Here is a 21,883-nt window from a genome sequence, read left to right as displayed (position 1 = left end):
TTAAACTTGAAAAGTTATCTGGCCTTTTGCACCAGGTATTAATTCCTTAATTTTATAGATGTCACTTACCATAGTAGCACTGTTCAGACATACAGACAGTGTTGGGCTCTGAAGGAACAATGGTATCAGAGTAAATGGAAATTTTAATTAAATGCTAAAGAAAATAATGAGTGCGGCAAAAAGGAAAAAAAAAAATTACCGAAATCCCCGTTTGTGTTGCCTGGGGGATTAATGAATTGCACTGGTTGCAGAACCCATCCTGCCCTTGGCTATCAAACGCTACCACCTGCTCATTAATCCTCAGGAAATGCCTTATACTTTGAATTTCCTTCTCTAATTGTCTCCTGCCTTCAACTGCATTCTGAACGTATGAATGCATTTGCTTGCTCTAATGTGCCTCCTCCCGTTTTGTTGTTGTTATCAGATACAAATGCATTTTTGGCAAGAAATTGATTTGTGGCATAGAAAGTTAGCTGTGGGACAAAAGATAATTATTTCCAGCCAGCTTATACTGTGAAACTAAACTATAAAGCTTGGTTTAAGAAGGCAGGTCCTTTGGTCACTTTTGTTTCTGGAGAGCCTTGACAAAAGTAAAAGAAATAGGTTCATCTGCTGCAGAATAAGGGTTACCAGTCTTTATTATCAGTACTGGTAGCATTCTCCAAAAACTACACAGAAGCAGCAAAACCTTCATTTTTCAGGAAACCTTGTCTGAAACTGAAGAGCGTAGTGGCTGGACTAGAATGATGCACAAGTTATTAAAGCTTGTAATTTTAAAAATGACATCCAAACAGGGGATTGTAGCTTGACCTGGAGAGGTATTATGTATCATCTTTTATGTAATAATTAGCTTGTCATGCTGCCGTACAATTCTGATGGAAGAGTATTCATTCATGAGCTGCAACATGATTGACATAAGGAAATTGGATGAATAAAAGGATCCTCTGAGTAGACTGAGTAGACTGAGAAGACAGATACTTTCTTTGACACTTCAAGGTAAATGAAAGAAGTTGTAGAGGTGCAATACTGTTGTCCATAACAGAGCGGCAGACATGCAGAAATTCTACCATTGAGAGATGTAGCCTTTAGGGTCTGCTGTGTTGTGTCTTGACTTATTTCCATAAATCTGTGTTTGCCCAGGGAAGTTGTGGATGCCCCATCCCTAGAAGTGTTCAAGGCCAGGCTGGATGGGGCTTTGAGCAGCCTGGTCTAGTGGGAGGTGTCCCTGCCCATGGCAGGGGGTTGGAACTGGGTGATCTTTAAGGTCCCTTCCAACCCAAACCATTCTATGATTCTATGTTTAATGTTCTCTCTCTCTCTTTTCAATTTTTTTCTCTAAAAATTATTTCTTAAATGCTTTTGAAGGTGTCAGGATTGTTCTGAATTATTTTTTGGAGATTAATCTCCTGAAGGTTACCCCATTCTATAATGCTGGTATAACTTAAGTCTTTGATTCTTTTTGTCGGTTGAACCTACATCTTGCTTTGTTCCTGCTTTTGAAATTGTTCTCACATGGTGATTGTGATACTGCAGCATTCTTCAGGGTGGCTGGTAGCTACTCTCTTTTAAGAGAGCGTAGGAATGCTGGGCTCCTAATGCTTGTTAGCGGGGTAGCTGAGAAGTGCTAATGTTCTGTATGAACAAACATGAAAGCTGGAGTTATGAAAGTGATCATCAAAAGAAGGAAAAAAATAAATTGTGAGGGGGAGGTTGTGAGGCATGTTGTTGTGGGCCTGACAGTTTTCTTTGTATGAGTAGTATGACAGCAGGTGACTGGATAAAGAGAATATCAATTGACCGGTGATGTGGTGGAAGTGCAAGGTATACGGGCAGTCAAGAAATAACTACAGAGTAGAGGAAAGCTTCTTTTCAAACACAGGGAAGAACAAACGGAACCACTGATAGAGCAGAGAAGAAAATAAAATTTAAATTTTAGACATGGCAAGCAGTCTTGTTGAAGAGTGACAGTTATAAATCATTAATATGTGATCCTTTGTGGGAGATGCATTCATCTTTTAGAAACATATCCCTGTAGCTGGTTGATGAGATGGTGATCATCAAAAAGAAGAGACATAGAAGAGCATAACTGTTGAAGTAAGAGCACTGTGGATTAGTGCAGTGATATAGTAGATAAATGTTAACGAACATGAAAAGATTTTTCTTAAAGCCTTTTGCAGCTATCCCTCAGTTTGAAATTTCTCTTTTGTTTATTTTAAGGGGTGAAATAATTGTCCTCAGAAAAAATATCAGAGTTCTGTTTATAAGCAAAGTCATGTGAAATAAAGTGGGTATGTAGAAGGACCTGGATTTGAGGGAGAAGATGATTTGTATTTAGGGGAGGCATGCAAAGAGCCTTAATGTGGCACGCACAATCCATTATTTTACATTTATGTATAAAGCTTACTCTGTGGTTAGCTGGAAGCACCAATGTGATTGTCATTTTGAGTTAATACATTTTGATTTCAAATTTGGCAAGGTTATAAGCCTTTTGGAGTATTACTGATGAATTCATTGCGACCTTAGCTCAAATTCTCATAGTTTGCTACATACATATGTACGTGCATGCATAGTTTGCCACAGTTCTGGCTTACAACCAAGGTGAACTGTTCCTGCAGTTGTTACACAGGGCTGCCGTTGCTGGGTATGAATCTGAACAGAGCCTGAACTAAGAAGAGACTCCAAGTTCACTGCCATCAGGACTCTTCTTGCATCTGGGAGGTGTTGAAGCAACTTTGTCTTGACTTGTGCATGAGAGTTGGGAAGAATGGAGAGAATTGGGTCAAAAAAAGTTAGTGTATTGAGGGGAAAGTTGAAAGTAGGGATGAAAAGTGACAGGGGCTGCTCGACAGACGACAAAGAGGTGGTTGAGACTGGCCACTTGACTTGAAGACTAGAATATGAGATAGAGGTGAAAAGCTTGGGAGACAAGGAAATAGCCAAGAGGTTGAGTCGGGGGTTGATAGAGGATGGCTCAGCAGACAAAGTAGGAGGATGAACAAGAGCTTGACAAGGGTATTGGGACTAGCTGGGCAAGGCAACTGCTTTGGGAAGGTGAAAGGGGCACATGGTGGAGTGGGCCTGGCTGCAGAGTGAAAGCTGTGTTAGAAGCAGTTACCAGTACAGATCTGTCTCATGACTGGCAGAAGTGAGGGGCTGGCACAAGGGTTGTGGGGTGATCTGGATTTCCCACGTGGGGAAGGAGCGAGCCAAGCACCCTGGGCTACCAGTGTGCTTTCCAGTTGCCTGCGGCACCATGGGGAATGTCTGTGCCAGCCTTCACCCACCAGGGAATGGGCAGACGGCAAGGGGACAGGGAGCCACCTTCCACAGATAGATTGTTCCCGACTTCTTCACCTGTACCTTCTTCTCTAGGAGGCAAGTGGTCTTTGTCTTAAGCTTGTGGGATTGATGAGGTTAATCTACCATCTACCACTAGACTACAGCCGTTCAGAGGAAAGATGTCTCTATGGCAGCCTTAGAATTTCCAGACCTGTTTTATGTTCATAACAGTATAATGACACATGGAGAAATTGGCTCATTTTTAATTGTTTTTTTCTAGAAGGCTAAGGAAGTATATCTCTGAACCTCCCTGATGGCAATATTTACTGAAGTCACACTCCAAAGAGCAGTTGGGAATGTCAGATTTCAAATTGCCTGAGTAGCTGTATGTGGCCTTATAATATAGGTTCATTACTATACAGAACGGTTCTGGGCAAGTGACGTGCACTACCCTTTGCATGATGACTGACTAATTACCTGCTTGTTTTTATGGGGCCCGCACTTCCAGATCTAAAATCTGTTGTTCTTAAGTACTGAACACTCTTAACTGCATGCCAACCATGTGTCCCTTTGACTTCAGTGCATGGGTAGCTTGCTCTGTGTGTGAGTATACATGTATACATCTAAATTATAGAATTATCTATAAAATAATAAGTTATTTGGGTTTTTCAATGTGTTATGACAGAGAAACAAATTTAGGTAAAGCCTTTGATAGCAATGTTGCCTTGCTTGGCTCCCAGTCTGTAAAATGGACCCTTTAGCTCACCAGTGTTTTGAAGACAGCAATTCACACATGTCTTTTGAAGTGATGAGGTACTACTATACTGAGTGGTGTTGAAAGTAAGTGAGCAAGCTGATCGTGCTGCCTTCAGAGTAAGGTTCATAGAAGTTTTGTAACTAAAGCATATTTCACACAAGTGAAGAGAACACAACTTGAAAGTTGCTCACTGTGTGAGTATAGTTCATTCTGTCCACTGCTTGGAAAAGAGCAGAAAGTGACTATATAATTAAGGAATTTGTAGCATAATGCACATGCAGGAGAGGTTGTACTTGAAACCTGAATTCTGTCACATCCGAAATATAGAGTTCTTTTTTTGCCAACGTTTGTAGTGTTCACTTTAATTACTAGGTGTATGATTTATTGACATCAATGAACTCAGTTCACTGGTCCTTTTCAAAGTAACCAAACGGGCACTTTTGGAACACAGTAAGTTGTTGTTTTCCAATATCTGCAAAAATTACCAGCTACAAGAGGTTAAATAGCGTTATTAATCTGGAGGGGCTGGGATTAAAATATAAGAACCCAAAGGTCGTATTGCAGAATTTGTTTTCAACAGCAAAGTAGTTGATGACAACAGCCAATTCCAGCTTCCAAGCCAGATCTAATTTTGAAGTTGGCCCTGTTTTGAGCAGAGCAGGTTGCTCTAGATGACCATCCCACCTTAACTTTTCTGTGATTTTAATGTATACCTCCTTAAATGACGTACTTAACCACAGAGTAGACCTAGAACTCTAAGTGGTGTGTTTGTCTAATATCTATCATTGTGTGTCTTTGCTTGTACCTTTTGCATTATTTTTCTTGAGGATATCGTTAGATTTACAGATGCTGAATGAAAATAGCATGCTATCTCTTGCACATATGACTGCATGAGTGAATAAGCTTGTAAGAGATGTGTGTTGGTGTTTTTAAGGTAAGTCTTTCTTCCCTGTTCATACCCATTATAGAAGTAATTAGTATGTGCTCTGTTCCTTCTTGTAATATTTGACATCTCTCTTTTTTGTGTACCTGATGCATGGTCATTTTGGTTAGTCTCTGCCCATCATTATTAAAAAGAGTTTCCTTTAGTAAACTAAGAACACAAAACCTGAAGACATATGTATCTATATAAAACTGTACTTTTTTTGCACATATAGTACTTATGTGTAATGTATGAACACTGCCACTGCTGGTGGTGGCACCCACACAAACAGAATTGAGAACATCTGTACACAAGCAGCTGCCATGGTAATGACAACAGTTTCTGGCTTGTTGACAATAGCCAGGCCATGTGCAGGCACAGGGGGCAGCATCGCTCAGCCCCTCATTTCGAAAAGATGGAAAATAGGTAAAACAAGCATATACTCTTGTTCTAAACCTTCACATGCTTCATTGGGAAAGCCCTGACTGCTATCCTGTGTTCAAAGCTTTCTGAAATGCCTGGTGCGTGTAGCTTGGTATGTGAAGACAGGTGAGCACCAGATGAAGACAGAATAAAAGCTTATTGTTGAAGTGTAGAAATTCTTTTATAAAAGAAAGGGAAAGTGTCTCAGTCTCTGCAGGTCTTTTCCTTCACCATAATGTTTTCCTCTACTAGTCCTAGTTTTTGCAGCTCCTACGTTTACAGATGTGGTAGATGCAAGGAAACCACTGTTGCTTGCAGAGCCTTCCTTGCTATTCCCTTTGCATTGCATAATGTAAGGCAGGGTGCGTGTGTATTTCCAATAGGTACATAGGTGCTAAGCTTGCTAAGGGGGAATACACCAACTTGCAGTTTCATTGTAGCTCTTTCGTTCATTGTAGTTTCTTTAGGTAAAAAATTCCATTGGCTTGGTTGAATATTGCATCAGCATGGAAATATAACTTAAATACTTGAATTGCTTGTTGAGGTTGAGGGAGGTGATTCTACCCCTCTACTCCACTCTCGTTGAGACCCCACGTGGAGTACTACGTCCAGCTCTGGGGTCCACAGCACAAGAAGGACATGAACCTGTTGGAGTGGGTCCAGAGGAGGGCCTTGAAGGTGATCAGAGGGCTGGAGCACCTCTCCTATGAGAGAGTTGGGGCTATTCAGCCTGGAGAAGAGAAAGCTCCAGTGAGACCTTATGAGCAGCCTTCTAGTACCTAAAGGGGGCCTACAGGAAAGATGGGGAGGGACTCTTTATCAGGGAGTGTAGTGATAGGACGAGAGGTAACAGTTTTAAACAGAAAGATAGGAGACTTAGATTAGATATTGGGAGGAAATTTTTCACTGTGAGGGTGGTGCGGCACTGGAACAGGTTGCCCAGGGAAGTTGTGGATGCCCCATCCCTGGAAGTGTTCAAGGCCAGGCTGGATGAGGCTTTGAGCAGACCCTCCTGGTCTAGTGGGAGGTGTCCCTGCCCATGGCAGGGGGGTTGGAACTAGGTGATCTTTAAGGCCCCTTCCAACCTGAAACATTCTGTGATTCTCTAATGTTTGTTCTTGTAGTGAGCACCCTGAGAGTTTTTGCAATTTAAACTCTAAATTGATGGATGGGGAGAGGTTGTAGGCATCTGGGGATAGCTTGTATGGGAACAACTGTGGCAACTCTGGTGACCTTTGGAAACCTTTGGTGCATTATAGATCTAAAAATGCATAAAAAACTATAGAGGGAAAGCCCTCTCCTGTCAGCATGTGCGTTTATGATCTTTGAGGCTTCCAGCTATTCTCTGGGTACGTTATTCCATGGGATGGTAGGGTCTGCTGGGCCTGAATGTTTCCTCATGTTCCACATATATTTTTTTTCTTTGGCCACTTTCTCTCATTTGGTAGCATAAAATAATATTAGTAGGTTGCTAGTGCTGTGTAAGTTAAAACTTTGTAAACCTTGGTAATTAATAAAAGTTAATGTAAGTATTTATGCCCACATTAGAGTAAAAAGGAAATAGTGTTTAAAAGTGCATCAAACTGTAGCACACATGTAAATGATCTGATGCAATTGGAGAGTCAAACTGAAACAGTTCTTTCTGATTTTCACTTTTGAAGCAGTTTAAGATAGAATTCTGTCATGGAAAATAAAAAGGATTGCTAATTAGGGGCCTAGAAGTACTGTAAAATCTATCTATATTAGTGAAACATCAAAGTTTGTCTGAAATTAACACTTCAGTAAAAGCAATTTTAGTTAAAACTTCTCTATTTCACACTTAAGTAATTTAATTTATACTGCAAAGCTAATACACCCTGAATTCTGTTGAGGAAACTATTGAATTTCCGGGTTACTGTTACAACTAAAATATTTACTTGTGTTGTGAAAAAAACATTTATGTGACCAAATTGTGAAACTTCATGCTTATTTGAAGTCTAGGTGCCTGCAGCTTCTGAGGGTAAGTGTTAAACAGAAGAATTATTCTGCTCCCTTCTTTGACGTAATGCATTCATTAAAGTTATCTTTAAAAAGCGTCTTTAATATTGCTTGCGATACTAAGAGTAAGTGATGGGGTCTGCCATCTGAACAGGCTGCGGGTTACAGTAGGACACTTTTTTTCTGCATCTCAGCCCAGTAGTGGTGTCTTTCAGTTGTGAGTAGCTGCTTTAACTGTATTGCTAGTCATTTTGAAAATGTGCTGGTATTTTGTTCATTCTAGCCTTAAAATGTCTGAGAGTCCCAAATGTTCCTGGTGTAACTACATCAGTTCAAGTTTCTGCGTTTTACAGGTATGCAATCCCTCTGTGGACCAGAAACACCTGCGAACCGGATACTTTTCAGTTAATTATTCTCACACTTAGAATAAATTGCCTGAAGTTAATTCTCCTTCATCATAGGAAAATTAACTCTGGCTGCAATGAGGTAAATTTTAGTTTGAAATAACATGAAATAATATGACATTCCAACAGAACAGGTTGAAACCATGGAAGAGGAGGAAAAGGAAAGGTTCAACAGCACCATCTACTCTTGAATCCTTCTTGAAAACAAAAGATAGACCAGTACTTTTTATATGCCTCTATATGGCAGATGTGTTCTCTGACTTAATGAATCAGACTTCAGGAAGAAATATTTGCCATCATTTTCTAAAATATGTTAGATATACTCTTTTCTCAATGTATGCATGAGCACAATTTGCTGTTGCAGCAATTATTTCCCTTTACATATCACTGTTGAACACGTTATTAAAATACGGAGAACCTGCGTGTTCAACTCCTGTTAAAAATAATTTATCGTATAAACATACTGTTGAACAGTTAAAATGAACTTGATTGGATCCTTTAATTGGATTGCTGATTAAAACTGACACTGCTCCAGCTATTTTGCATGCTTTATTGAGAACTCATAATACATCAAATCACTTGTGGCTTGAAAAGTGGAACGTCCAAAAGAAGATGAAGACGTAAGATTGTGTGTATCCAGTTTTTTTTGACCTGTTCCTTCCCTAAATGCTTCTGTCGGTTCCAGATATGGATTGAAATATGCCTGCCTGCATCCCTGGTACAACAAAATGATTCCGTCTTGTAGCTTAATTGAGCTGCTTCAGACATTTTGGCAGAGCTGATGTTTTCTAGTAGCAGCTGCTTAAATCTATCATTATTGCCAAGACAGTGGATACTACAGACCATGTTCTTTACAACTGCCTCACTTGTTCTTACAAATAACTCATCTATGGTTAACTTGCTTTCGTGCAAAAATCATAGTCACGTAAGCCAAAGTGAAATTGTGGATCTGAGATGCCCTTCAGATATGGAGTTTAATTTGATGCTGTGAAATGGAGGATCAAATATGTGTTGGTCTTCAAGTCAGCACAAAAGTTAGACTGATTACAAAATAACCACCAGCAAAAATACGAAACCAACTCCTTGCAAATACCTAAGTCTTTAGGACTTTGTTCTTACCATCTTTTATTTAGTGTGTGAGTGCTTCTTCATGATGTAAATACCAATGGCACAGCGTAGCAGGTTAGCATTTCTTCTAGGGCTGTTCCAAGAAGACATAGTACATCATAGCAGTGGTGTCTATTGTAGCTTCTCAAAGATTTTTCTGAAACTTGTAAATCAGGTTTTTTATTTGCTTTGCAATTATGTAGTCAGTGGCACAACTTGTGTCAGAAGTGAGTAGTTCTGGGTCTTAGACACTTGGATTCTTTTTGAAATTAACCATGATGTTTGCACTGTGTAATCCTCATTAGAAAGAAAGAGATCCTTTGTTCTTGCCTTTCGTGTTCCCTTTGCTTTGCCTAGTTATTCCTCCTTTTGATTCTGGCCTCAGGTTAATTTAACTCAACCTTAGGTCTTAATTTATATTGGCAAGGGGTGTGGGAATGCAGTGGGATCACTGCTGAAATCGCAGCCACCCACGTTCCTTCCTCCTCTGTTTTGGATGGAGGAGCTACTGAAATGAGTAAGACCTAGAAGGGGGCAGAGGGAAATTCCAGCATGTGTTTGCCTCCCCCCGTCCTCCCCAGCAACACAAAAATCTACCAGTCACACACGAACTGGTGTTCCCTGCTCTGTGTGTTTGTGTGAAATAATAGAGGATCATGATTTATATGTGGGTGAGGCTGGAAGGGGGATTGATTCTGTCTTAATCACACCATACCTGCAACAGCTGTAGAGTGGCTGTAGTGTAGAAATTGGGCTGGGAACAGCTATGGGAGAGAAGAGGAGGAACTGGAGGAGTACGGGGAGGGGGGGGCTGACTAATAGCAAGACAGAGACAAACAGCATCTTGTGTCAGCTGGTCATTGACACTTGGAGGTACTGCTGCGTCCATCTGATTTGGGAATCACTGCATGGATGTGTGTCCTGGCTGTTTATAGTCCGGTTGTGCTTTTGGAGCTGACACCAGCCATCTCTTGCCTTCATCTGTGTCTTACGTTTGTGTGTCTAACCGTTCACCAAAACCAGAGTGTGAAGCACTGGCAAGTGCAAAGGAGATAACTAGCAGGTTCGTTCTTAAGAAATATTATAAATGTTAGCTGTCATCACTTAAGACGAGCATAACTCAGGGAGCATTAGAAGTTGGAAATGATGCTTATAGAAGGATGTTATTTTGGGGTGGGTGATTCTTCTGCTTCCTGCCTTTAGATGCTTTTTCATTAGCATTTTAATTATTCTAAAAAATACTACCAGAGCTGAGACAGATACTTTCTCTATTTGTTTTTCTGCAGTTTATCTAGATAAAACATTTATAGAATAATTTCCAACTGTGTATAATACCTTCTCTGAAGATACTGCCTTTTTAAATGAAAAAACCTGCTATATTCCAAAACATTTTAATTAGTTTTAAAAATCTCATATTTTTAAAAATCTCATATTTTTAAATTGTCTTTAAACTCTATAAAATCCATGCTTTCTAAATAAATACACCAATTTTGAAGATTAATTGGGCTGAACAGGAGCAAGTTTTCAATCTGCAGGTGATTTTCGGAAAGTCTTGGGAAGTGTCACAGGGGATTTTGGCAACAGTGTATGTGACTTGTACTGGTAGTGTGTCAAGCCATAACACTTTCTTCTGAGCAAGGCGTCATTATGCACCTTTTTTAGGGCATCAAATCATTAAATGGTAAGTTCCAAATTGTTCCTCGGTGCTGTCTCCAGAATGACTGTGTTGGCTTCTGCTTCTCTCTTCTCTTAGGTTTGGGCATCTAAATCTAGTTGAAATTCATGTATTGATACCACTTGGGATGCTAATTACTTCCTGAGATAATATTCTTGATAAGTGAGGAGGATCTTGCTCCTCGTACTCTGATAAAGATTCAGCAAGAATTAAATTTTCAAGCGGGATCTAAGTTCTATGCTGTTTTGTCATTCCCTTTCATTATTGTGTAAATAATCCCTTGAGCTCAGGAGTTGTGTTGAACCTTGTGGATCGCTTGGTTTAAGTCAGTGCGGTTCCTTTTTGTGAGGTTGGTTTTTTGGATCCAGCTGTCACCGTCTTTAAAGCAGGCAACCCAAGGACACAATGGCAATAGAGGAAAGTCCAATTTAAGAGCCTGTGGGTAAGAATCAAAACCAGCCTTTTGGTGCTCAGCACGAGGGAAGGTGCTGCAGAGAATCCTTCTGGCTCATTAGGTGTATCTGCATCATTGCTTTCAGATGCTACTTCTGAAAGTTGCCACGTTGAATATTTGACAGTCACTCTTACTCTCCCTTCTACCTCTGTACAACACCAAAGTTAAACAACCCACTGACACATTTCACCCCATCTTTCATGCATTTTCTCTTCTGTGTTCGGTGCCCTCTGTACATACAGCCCGAGAGCTGCAGAGGGGCAATGTGGGTTGGGGGCATTGCCAGTGGCCAGGGAAATCAATCCTGTGACTTCAGCCTTTGATGAAGTGGCAGAGCAAGAAAACTTCCATTTTCTTTCTGCTTGGCTTGCTTTCTGTCACAGGCAATAGTCAGAGTTGTCTAGAACAATAAATTATGAAAGCTAATGTTGCTTTTTTGTTCCACTTCATTTCCTTTGGCTCTTATCAGACTTCAAAAGGGAAAAAAGCTAGCCTCAGTGCAGACGCACGATTAAAAGTAAAGCAAAGTGGACCTAAGAGCTGCTTGCAAGATCAGCCTATATATTTAAAACTTGGTTATATTTTTTTTTTCCCCAAACAATCTCAAAAACTCCCATTGAAAGGGTAAAACTCCTTTGGGGAGAAAGTAATCTTTAGATTCTAAACAAATAAAAAAATATGTCTCTAAACTGCAGCTCATTATTGGAGCCTATGACAGGTGATAGCCATTTCACCAAAATTTTACTTGAAATGAGATTAGCATGGTAAGCCAGTGCTGAACTGAGACTAGGTTGCTCTGTAAGTACAATAAATCAATCATTGTTAAGGATTTGAGGGTGTATGCTATGCTTGTTATGTTAATGATTGCTCGCAGTAGATTAAAAATAGGTTTGTAGCCTACTGATTCTCTTAAAATTACTTGGGGCTGGGGGAGGGGTTGTTTTTGTTTTGTTTTTAAGGTATCTGCTACTGGAAATAGAGTTGCTCATTATAGTGGAAAAATTCCAAACATACATAGAGGTTATTTATGGCCAAAATCACCTCTTAATATAGATGGCAAGCATTGAATGTAATTAAATCCTGTGTAAATCAGCAGTCCCTCTGCTGAAATACAATGGCATTGCACCTAGATTTTATTGTAAAATTCAAGAAGCAGCATTAAGGAGATGTGTGGGGAGAAGACATGAAGCATGGTACAGAATACTTCTGTGGCTCCCTGAATCTTGTTGAGGGAACAAATCTGTCCTCGGTAAACTGATGATTTTAGCAATGCAAAGTGACTTTCAGATCACCGGCACCAATGGAGGTGTTCAAAAGTGCTGCTACTTTTTGTAATATAGAGGCTTGAGGCTTCAGAATATGAAGAGTGTGTCAAATGCACAATGTCCTTCTGAAGGCATGAGTTGTTTAAAATGTAACTGGTTGAAGATGCCATCTGGTGGTGTGCGTTTGGTATGTCTGGCTGCTTCCTGATGTACCTGCCATAAGGATATATATTCTTTAATGTGCAGGTGAGAAAGCATAACCATTATGGGAAGGCCAGAACACAAAAGTCTCCAGCCGTTGCTATAGGCACTGGGCAGACGACTACCACAAGTGTGTGAGAGAAGATAAGCATAAGCAATTAATGCAAGTCAGCCTTTTATTTTGAAGTCTGACTTTTCTTTTTCTAAAAAAGCATTTGGGAAAAATTTCAGGTTATCTTACTTGGGGAGGCAGTGAAAAATAAGCTGGATTTGTGTTGAATTGAGGTGGCAATGAAATGATGAAGATCTACCGCCCTTGCTAGGTGCAGATTTTTATGGCAGAAGGAATAGTGTTTCAATTGTATAAGCAAAAATTCTAAGTTTTTAAATTAGTAGATCAAACCTTGTGCTGTGTGTGTTCTAAAACCTCAAGGGCTGTATCTTTTTTTTTTTTCTTAATCTGTAAGAATATCAGGAATATGAGTGTCATCTTCCCTAGTTTTTATGTAAAGCCTTTTTCTTTGAGAAGAGCTTTTAAGGTCTAACATTAATTGAATGAGTAAAGGTTAAAACTTTGTAGCAATAGCAGTTATTCACTGTGATATTGAAGCTAAATTACTCACTTAAGCTAGTTTAAACAAAATCAAAGCATTAGTCTGCCAAAAGACACCTATCCTCTCTTAAATTTGCAGGTTCTTTTGCTCTTATTTCATCACACTTCCCCTAGGCACCAGTGACTTACTCTCCAAACTAGAGCTTTTTTTATCAGTGTAGGGTTTCATTCAGTAGGGAAGATAATGTTATTTTTGTTATGTTCTTCCTGCATTAAGCCTTTTCCTTAAAAATCACAGAATAATTTAGGTTGGCTGGTACCTTTGGAAGTTGCATGGTCCTGCCCCTTGTTCAAAGCAGGGCAGGCTTCAAAGGTAGATCAGGGCTAAATTCTGCCGCTTTTTTTCTCAACTAATCCATGTTCTTCCTTCCAACTTGCATGCATTCCCTATTCCCGCTTAACATCATGTTTTTGAACAGACTTCCTGCTGTTACAAGTGTGTAGTGAGGAAGGGAAGTTAACTCCTCACAAAAGCCACCATATTCTTCAATCATCAAGACTGTCCCTCTTAATGTCTGCCACTATTTTATCAATTATCCACATTGTCTGTTTTGCTTCAAGAACCGTAGTGACTCATCTGAGCTCAGACCATTTCATGCTAAGCCTCTGAAACATTTCTTTGACTCCTCATAGAAGGAGGGCTATATGCAGTTCCTTTTCCCATTTTTTTTTTTTTTTTTTTTTCCCCCCTGGTGACTTTATTCTTAAAATGTCTGGCCTTGGAAGAGTTGTTCTCTGAGCACTGAGTTGTCTGTCTTTTCTCAAGACCAAGTCCTTTCACGTGTGCTTTCTGGGACAGCCAGTGTTGACATTTGAGCCATCATTAGTAGCTATTACTCTGCAGTGCCTGACTGATGATTATTCCCCATTAAGCTTACCGAAACGTATGGAGGAGAGCATGGTGTTCACAGAGACCATGATGAATGCCTGAAGCTGTCTCATCTGTACCCTCCTTGGCCACCTACTCTCTCAGTCTGCCTTTGGACTCACACAGTATTGCTTAGGCAAGAAAGAGTAATAATGAAGAGGATCCATCCATCTGACGTGTCATTGTCCCAACTGGAACCTCCGCCTCAGTGACAGATAATATTTAAAATATGATTTTTGTGTCCTCAGGAGTACCTGGGCACAAAATTTGACTTGCAGAAAATCTGACTGGTACCTTAATTCCATTCTGAGGTGGCGCAGATCTCTTCAGACTCTTGTAAGTGAAGTGTTTGGTTCAACTCCTGTTAGTATTTTGGGTTGTGGGAGAACAAAAAAGGACCTCTCCAAAGTACCTACGTACAGGGAAAGCATGAGGGAAGGTATTTCAGTAAGAGGGATACGTTTCTTGTTGCAAGAAATGAATTCATATTGACAAGAATTTTGTGGAAAATACAAATGCTGATGGTTAGAAATTTTCATTCAGTGTCTGTTCTGCTGCATTTTCCTTTTTTTTTTTTTTCTTGTGAACTAGAAAGCTTTTCCAGTAAATAAGTATTTATATCTAGAGGGTATACCGTATGTGATCTCAAAGCACAATTGTTACAGCTGATACATGTGCTGTGTGGGTGCTGTATCAGTTGTGAGGCTCTGGTGTATTTGCATGCATACAGGGAATTGTGTAATTAACCACATTAAACTGAATAACACACAGCCTCCCCATTGTTCCTCTTTATGGGAGTAATTAGATGCTGAGAGAACTATAGCAGGAAATAGGAACAGTTTCCTCCTGCCACCCCTCAAACAAGTTTTCGGTTCCAATTAAAATAAATTACATTTTCAACCAGAAGAGATTACTCACATGTTATCTATGTCATTTAGAAACAGGCACGGAAAGACGGGTGTAAAGGTAAATATTAGAAAGGAGAAAAACTTGGAAATCCTAACCAATAGGAATTCAAAAGCTGATTCTTTGAATTGCTCAGTTACGCTCCAATGAGAAATTTCTACTAGAGGTTGAGTAAGAGGGGCGGGACGGGGGGAAGCCTCCTCACAAGATTTTTGGGTACTAGAGATTTATTTAGTTAAACTACATGATGTGCTTTGATGCTTTGAGTGAAGGGTAAAGTTGTTTTATATGTTTTTTAAAAAAACCTTATGGAAGAAGTAATACATGGCACTTCCTGCCCAACACATTCCTATTTTGATCCATCAGATGTTCCAAGAGTGCATGCTCTCCTGTACTGCTGTGGAAATGAGACTTGTAAAACGAACAGAAGAGAAGAAAACTCTTCACTATGATGGAGTTAGGTGGAAGGATAGGATTTTTTAATTATTGTTATTTTTGCTGAAACACTGTGTGTTTCATGTCACAAATAAAACAGTTGTTTGGTTTTGAAAGTATGAATAGGAAATGAGAAGAAAAACCACATAGTGAAAAACACATGTAAAAGGAAAAGCCGAGTCTTTGGGGCTATGATGAAGTTTCAAACTAAGATTATATTTGCATTCTTAATTAATAAACTATGTAAGGGAAACCAGTGATCTACTTAGTGAATGTTGTCCAGGATAGGAGCCTTTTATTCTCCTCCTGAGGATAAAATTATGGGTAAGGTGGTGCGAGAAAGCTTATATGAGAGATGAGAAATTCCTAATTCCCTATTATCATCATACACTTCCAGTGACTTTTAAATCTTTTGGTAGACGTTATGACAAATGATGGCTGTCTTTTTAGCTTAATCATGCAGAAAAACTTATGCTACGTTGCAGGAAAAAATACTGTCTCCTGTCCTTTATTTAAGTGGCTGTTTAAGATGGTTTAAACATAGTTGTGAAGAAATACATAATTATTGTATTAATAGCACTGCTTTCCATGTGTGGAAAGTCTTCATTTTAGTGGCTCCTTAATCTGGGTCTCCGTGGTACCTGCTATGTACATTACTTCAATACACTAATCAAACTCTGAGGGGGATGTGGTCTGTGAAATATTTTTTAATCAAACAGAAGGGAGCAAGTGTATTTTTAAAATATCACAGGTGTATATTTTTCAGTAGTTTCTTATTCTGCACATGCAGTGAAGCTGTGTGAATGTGTGGAGGAGGCTGTTGACAATGCCAATGCCTGATTGTCTCCCATGGTTATCCCTCCTTGCTTTCTTCTCCGTTGCATAAATACACTTTTGAAGCCATTTGTGCAATGCATCTTTGAGTCCAAATTCAGTAGTGTTTGATACTTCTTGCAGGAGAGAGAATTCCATACTCCAGAAGATAACATGTGATCTCCAGCCTGACAAATACAATATTTCAAAGGTTATGGCTGACATACTGAGCATCTTGATTTAAGGTACAGAAAAGTGAGAAACTTAAACGTAACCCAGTTTTTGGATAGAAGAAGCAGAGAGTTGGAGAAATTAACTAATCCATGCTTGTTACATTGGAGTTTGGAGCAACCTCACCTTTCTCTGAGTTTTCAGAACGGCTTATTATAAAGAGGATGATGTAGTTCTGGACTGAAAATCTGAGCTGCATTTGGAAGATTTGATAGCGGTTCATGTCTCTGCAATTGCATGGTAAACTTCGAAGTAAAAGCATTGTGATGACAATTCAATTGGAAAATTAACTGCACAATATGGAAGATAGCTCATTCTCCTCCCACTTCTTCCCCATCCTTTCATCTACAAAAATAGTGTAATTCCTGGCAATCTTCTTATTTTCTCTGCAATTTTCCAGTGTCCTTGATGATATTGGAAAAAGTACAAGTCTTAATTGCTTCCTTTTTTGAGATATATGAAGGGATTGCTCTTCACATTTTTTCATAATATGTGCTGTTGCTTTTTTGGGTTTAAAGTTAAAATGCTGAGACAGTTTTGTAAAATTAGTTGTAATAGTAAATTCAGCTCATTACATAAGGAATTTAGAGCATGTTCTCTTGTACTGTCACTGCTCTTAGTTTGCCAGCCACATAACTGTAAATATCCTTTTTGCCTGGTGCAATCACTGAATTGTAATAATACTACCATTAGATGTATTGTCAGTTGAAGAGAGCGGAATGAGCCCTGCAGAAGATGTTTCCTCAGGTGAGCGGAGCTGGGCGTCTGGGTCATAGAATGTGTTGGGTTGGAAGAGACCTTTAAAGGTCATCTAGTCCAACCCCCCTGCAGTCAGCAGGGACATCTTCAACTAGATCAGGTTGCTCAGAGCCTCATCAAGCCTGGCCTTGAATGTCTCCAGGGATGGGGCCTCCACCACCTCTCTGGGCAACCTGTGCCAGTGCCTCACCACCCTCATTGTAAAGAATTTCTTCCTGATATCTAATCTAAACCTCCCCTGCTCTAGTTTAAAACCATTGCCCCTTGTCCTATCAATACATACCCTTGCAAACAGCCCCTCCCCAGCTTTCTTATAGGCCCCCTTCAGATATTGGAAGGCTGCTATAAGGTCTCCCCTGAGCCTTCTCTTCTCCAGGCTGAACAACCCCAACTCTCTCAGCCTGTCCTCATAGGAGAGGTGCTCTACCCCTTTGATCATCTTCGTGGCCCTCCTCTGGACCTGCTCCAACAGGTCCATGTCCTTCTTGTGCTAAGGGCTCCAGAGCTGGACACGGTACTCCAGGTGGGGTCTCAACGAGAGCGGAGTAGAGGGGCAGAATCGCCTCCCTCAACCTGCTGGCCACACTTCTTTTGATGCAGCCCAGGATGAAGTTGGCTTACTGGGCTGCAAGCGCACATGGGCTCCTCTGTTTTCCTTTCACCTCCTGAAATACTGAGCCCATGTAAGTGGCCCTTCTCCCCCAGCACAGCTGTTGCCCTCTGGAGCAGTGTTTGTGGTCACCTCGGCTGCCTGGGGGCTCTTCTGTGGCAGCAGCCCGACCTGCCTGCTGGCTTTCATGTCCCTGGGGGCTCCAGAGCTCCCGTGGACCTGTGTTCAGCTGTTCCAGCACGCTAAGCCCACTGAGATCTGACCTGGCAAAAATGATTTAATTAAATACAGTGCTTGGCTTTTTGCTGGTTTGGTTTGCTGAAGCAGTTCGTTTTGCTTGAGGATGTCTGAGACCAGGAGCTGGAGCAAGTGAGCGAAGGGACTGCAATGGCCAGCAGCACAATTAGCTGCCACTGCCATGAACCCTCAGGATGAAATTACATTTGCTTATTAGGGAAGCTGAAGGTACTCTGCCATTTTTTTGGAATAAAGTATTTTCCTGAATGGTTGAGAAAGACTAAATACCAGTACCTGGTAAAGTCAAATGTATATTCTGGGCATGTTTAATATACATAGCCAAAGCATGTAGTGCTTTTATAATTTTCTTATAGTACGATATTTAAATTATTGAAGTGCAACATTTCTTGAAAAGTAATTTGCTACAGGTCCTATATTGCTACTATACGGAATCTCTGCTGATATTTTTGTGAGTATTGCAGAATAATCCTGGACTCAATATTTTGAGTCATGCTGGGTCAAATGATCTGTGATGCTTTTGTCATCAAGAAACTCAGTACAGCGTGATGCTTCTTTGCTATGATTTCTGTCTGGTAAATATGCCTACATTATACTTGTGAAATTTGCTCAGAAGATGAAAAGGCTGTATTTGTTTTCATTGAAATAATTCTCTGTGGAGTCAGTGTAAGGGAGGTCAACCGTTCACTTCTAGGCTTAAAGAATATCTGAAATCGGTACGTGTGTATGAACACACAAGACAGAAAGCTTACACTTATTTTGAGTTGGGTTTCATGTATATGCGCACACATAATGCACTCTATCCTGGTGAAGCATTAGACAGTGCATACATTTGATATGGATTTTAAAGATTTTTAAGGTGCTTACGGTAGATAAGCTAACATTCTTCTTCAAAAGCAGCAGCATTGCTTGTGCCCGTGCTCAAAACTATGGCTTGGTTTGCAATTGTGTTTGTTACTTGTATACTAAATACGGGCTGATTGTACACTAGATCTACCTCTTGATGAGGGATGTGTGTATTCTGTTTTGCTGCAGTCTTCCCAGGGTTTTGAATACTATCCTTGCAAGTTTCACTTTGTTGTACTCCAAGGAATATCAGTTAAAAAGTGATTTCTAATGCCTTAGCATCCATTTGCTACTTTTTCTGCTTTTCAGTTACAAAGCCTGTTTATAAAGATTTTTTTGTCTCTGGTGATAAATGGTCTTCTGCTTGGTTGTCTCCTCTTTGTGCCATCCTTAAAGAAGCCAGTTAACCTCGTATAAGGAATGCCAATGTGTATTTAACTTTGTACTTCTGGTGGGAAGCTTTTAGCTGTATTCCACATCTAGGCTGTGGAGACCTGAAGTGGTGATTTTTTTCATATTGTCTCCGCCTCCCTCTGTCTCTTCCTTTTGTAGAATCCTAAGTGGTTGATGTGGTGTTCCCAGCCTTCCTGGGACAGGCACCCAACATATTACCTCTGTTTCTATTTCATGTTTGGGTGAAGATTGCTTGAATACTGGGGCTGAGAACTACTTTAAGTCTGCTTACGCTTTCTTTTTAATCCCATTTCATTTCACCAGAATCTCTTGCTGAAGGTATTGTGGGGAGAGGGAAGTTAAACTTTTTGTTCTGGGGAGAACTTGCTGCATTTTCTTAGGTGTTTTCTTAGATTAGGAAGCAGTCAGTTTCAAACAATAAAATCTAAATCGCTTAGAAATGTCTGTTTCTTAAAGCATCATGCAATATATTTTTGGAGCAATTTGTGGTGTGCTAAGTTGTCTCATACTGAAAGCTCAGCAGTGCTTTTGCCTTATCAAAAAGTGCAAGTTCTTGTCCAGTCATCTTCCTCCACATCTCTCCCCTGCATCAGCTTTCCAAACTATCTGTGGTCTTCTGTTTGCTCCTCTCTCTGCTTTTTCGCCATGTCTTGCCTTGGCTCTTCCCATTGTTTCTCTTTGCTCTATCTGGAGCTCCCTTGCTCTCTGTCACTTCCTTTCCTCAGAAACACGTGAAATCAGCGTGAGTTTTTGCTTTATCTTGGCTGTCCTTTAAATGCTGGGTTTAAGGGCCGATATATGGATAATGCAGAACTTCCTCTGAAAGTTTTTTTTTCAGATTGGTGAAACCGAGCTGCAGCTTCATCAGCTGTCGTGGTTCATATGTAAGAGTTAAAACATCAGGGTCCCTGTGCAGAAGGGTGAGATCTTTCACCTGTAGAGTAAGCTCAAAAGTCTGAAGTCGGGAACAAGGCAGTAACCCCTGCCCAGCCCCAGAAAGTCAGATTTGCCCTTTAGTTTCCCTTTGAAGTCTGGGGAATGTCTTGGAGGCAGGATGGAGGCCTGATGGCTGAGACACACTTTCTCTGGATGTAGGCAGGTGCCTTGTGAAGCCTCAAAGCATATGACACCCCTCCGACCACTGCAGAAAAGTTCCTGCCACCACCTATGGCTTGTCCTTTCTTTTGCAAGGTGGCTAGTTATATCTGCAGCAATGCAAATTCAATTTTTTTTTAATATTTTTTTTTTTGCAAAGGCTGTTATAAACAGACTTGAAAGGATTTACATTTTAAAAAGAAAGACAGAACCCCATTTTATTTCTGTCTCTAATCCAGATTACTTCAATAAACTCACTTACATTGAATCTCACAGAGTTGCCTTAGAACCTGTTCAATATCCAGCCGCATGAAGGAAACACAAAGTTTCAGTTTGAAAACAAGTTGTTGAAATTGACTGCTGGGGTGTGAGGAAATGATGTGAGGATGCATTAGTTAATCCGAAGTATGTTTGTTAAAAGGTTTTAATACATTCTGGAGAAAGATGCAGCATTGCTTTTTTTTTTTAAAAAAAAAAAAAAAAAAGGCAAAATCTTAATGTAGGGAAGAATGTCTGTGTCTTCCCTCAAGGAAAAACAGGGTCTGCTTTACATGTCTCTGAGTTGGGGGTGATTGTGGGTTTTTGTTTTTTAAAAAAATGTTCATTAAAAATACTTCTGTTCCTGAAGAAGCTTAAATTTATTACAGTTTTTATCTCAGACTTTTCATGTGAGTTGTGCAGCTTTGGAATTTAAACAGATAAACTACATTAGCCTGTGGTTGGACTTGAAGCTTTTGGGTCTTTTTTTCGCTTCTCTTATCCCATAGTATGAAGTACAGTTTGTTCGCATTTGGTAACGCTAGCAGTAGTACTACAGCGAGTGTTGGAATACTGCTGGGTGGGGGGTTTTAGACACTGCTTCCAGGGTAGACTGCACTGACGGATGTGACCCTACTGAATTACCTAGTATAATATCTCTTTTAAAAGCATGTTGAATGGCCTTTTTTTCCTCTGGAATTGGATATTGAAAGACCTTCTTTTGCTCTGGAATTGAACGTGTGTGTTCTCTGCTCCCAACTCGGGAAGAATCAACCTCTAATTCATTTACTGAGAATGGCTTTTGAAATAAGAGCGGCAGCGAGCACCGTTTGCCGTGGTTCTCAAAGGAAGCGTAAAGCTTGGCCCTCTGCTTAATGGATGACTGCTGTTAATCCTGAGTGATGATTCTTGCTGCAGTTAATATTTTATAACGAGGCAGAGTGTTTGCTGAAGGGAGTTTTAATATAGCGGGCTCTGGTCTCGGGAACAGCTGAACGGCTCTGTACCCATGTGCACTCTGACAGAGCAGAGCACAAATCTTCTCTCCTTGGTGTCGCTGCTCACATTTGGAGAGCTTTCACCTGTGCTTTTATTTGCTTATTAATGTTTTATTCCAAATATTTTGTCCAGCAAGCACCTTTTAAGTGTCTCCTAATTTTATAACAGCATACATGCAAGTAAGGTTAAAGTAGGTATTCTTTAGGTTACTTGTTGTCCCAAGGTACTGCACAGCCTTCCTGCTTTGGTGTTTCCAGAAGTCAGAGAAAGGTATACGGAGTTCTGTTTCATCTTTTATTCCATGAGGTAGCTACAGC

The 21,883-nt window shown here is 40.2% G+C and overlaps 1 protein-coding gene across 4 annotated transcripts in view; it reads left to right on the top strand.

Annotated features, from left to right (window-relative positions):
- The window catches only part of PPP3CA (protein phosphatase 3 catalytic subunit alpha), a 201,192-nt gene that overhangs the window by 85,042 nt on the left and 94,267 nt on the right, over positions 1 to 21,883 (top strand). The gene's annotated exons all lie outside the window — the stretch shown is intronic.

This window comes from Rissa tridactyla, chromosome 5 (assembly GCF_028500815.1).
Source record: "Rissa tridactyla isolate bRisTri1 chromosome 5, bRisTri1.patW.cur.20221130, whole genome shotgun sequence".
NCBI lineage: Eukaryota > Metazoa > Chordata > Aves > Charadriiformes > Laridae > Rissa > Rissa tridactyla.
Note: the sequence above shows the minus strand (reverse complement) of the source record. Positions and strands in the feature narration are given on the sequence as shown.